Source organism: Lacerta agilis, chromosome 2 (genome assembly GCF_009819535.1).
Source record: "Lacerta agilis isolate rLacAgi1 chromosome 2, rLacAgi1.pri, whole genome shotgun sequence".
Lineage (NCBI taxonomy): Eukaryota > Metazoa > Chordata > Lepidosauria > Squamata > Lacertidae > Lacerta > Lacerta agilis.
The window spans coordinates 55,694,089-55,695,965 of record NC_046313.1 but is presented as its reverse complement, the minus strand read 5'-3'; positions in this window follow the sequence as shown (position 1 = coordinate 55,695,965).

Below are 1,877 nucleotides of genomic sequence, written 5' to 3'. Positions count from 1 at the left end.
TGCCCATTCTTCAATGACTATTCTTAGCTCTTCTGCAACATGAAGTTGAATTACATACAGTGAGAGAAAACAGTAACTGGAAATACAGTACAGGTCTAAAATTAAATGAGGGGGTTTGGTTATTGCTGTCCAACAGCAGCTCAGAGCAAAGATGACCTGTCAGAAATGTCTGTGAGAGAAAAAGTGCCAAGGGATAATACTCTGCAATGGGCTTACTTTATTACATCAGCAGATTAACAGCTTCTCTAATATCTTCTCAGCCGTCTCAATAATAATTGACACAGCAAGTCTAATAAGGCTCGCCTTTCCAGCTTTTTAGACATATTGCCAGTCACAAATACTGGAGGGTAAGACTGGTTGAATTCTGTCATCTCTTAGTTCTGAGCAGGCAGGGAAGATATATTCAATTCAGTTTTCATTTAAAGGCAAACCTAATTATTTCACACTTTTTGAGACATTGTGCAAACTGAAAGACAGCCATCCTGTGAAACTTAGGCTTCTCCAAACATTTCAATGCAGTTCTCCCGTCAGGAAATGTGTGCAAAAAGTCATACACTAGGATAAAAGGTATATTAAAAAGGCATATATCTGTGAAAAGTTAAAAAAAATGCTTTGTAAAAACAAGTCTAACAGGCAAAATTGCATACAAAGGTTATATGAGGAGTTAAAAAATTCGCAAAGCGATGTGCTAATGTAAAGAACAGAACATAAGGTTGGACAAATGAGAAACTGAGGGAAAGCAAAATCATTGCACATCATTGCTCAAAAATCTGTGTTAAATTACTTTATGGTTCCTTAAACTGCCTAGATAAAACTTTCAAAACACATATGTGCTGTATTTTTGCAACTTTCCCCAAAACTGGTTCATTTTCACTGTACTTCATTTAATAAGATAATCACAACACACATACTTCACCTTGAAATGCTGCTTTTCCCAGGAAAGGGGTACATGTGAAACTGTTTGTATGTGCCTGTAAACTTAGCTCACAGTTCACCTAAAAAGGAGAAATTCTGGCTCTGATAACCTTACAAACCTAAAGCTCTAACTACATGTGATATTAAATGGGTCACTGCCCATCCACATCAGTGGCTTTTGTTTATTTAATAGTGAACACCCACTTTTAATCAATACTATGATGCAAGGGTGATTTCACATCTCCAAATCCCCGCTGTGATATCCATGAAAATCCCTCCCCTGCCCTGCTATTGGTAGTGATGCATTTAGCATCATTGTAGTTAGGCTCCAAGTCTTGGCTTGTGAGGAATTTGTTTGCCTTTTTCATTTGGGCCATCAGTGACAACCCACAAACTGCTTCTGACTCAAGCAACAGGTGAAATGAAAAAGAAACAAAGAAAGGAAAACTGTTAGCACACTGCCATCTGCTGTCAGCAAGAGTTGATTTTCCCAGGGCCTCTATTATTCCATTTAGTGAACCCCAAGTCTGTCCAATACAACTGAGGGCTGGTAAATAAGGCACGATGAGGAATTAAATACATGACTGGCACTCTGAAATTATGTAACAACAAAAAAAAAACAACAGGTGTGGGTGTACTCCCCACTTCCCCAAAACTACACAATTCCACAGGGGGTGGAATACAGGTAGAATACTGTATCCTCATTTTTCACCCCTGCTGTGGATATAACAATTTAATTAGGAGGCCAATTTAATCAGGAAACTGGTGTCAATAAAAGAATTAAGCATCTTTACCAGCTCTGCTTTTGCAGCCAAACCCAGAGGGCCCTGTGTGTGCTGTAAAGTTAAAAAAAGGAGATCAGATCAGAGATCTACTTCTGTTGTCATATCTGTCTCAGCCCTGAAGTGCTAAATTTTCTTTAAAAAGACAAATGAGACACATGAGAATATTCAGCAGAAGAT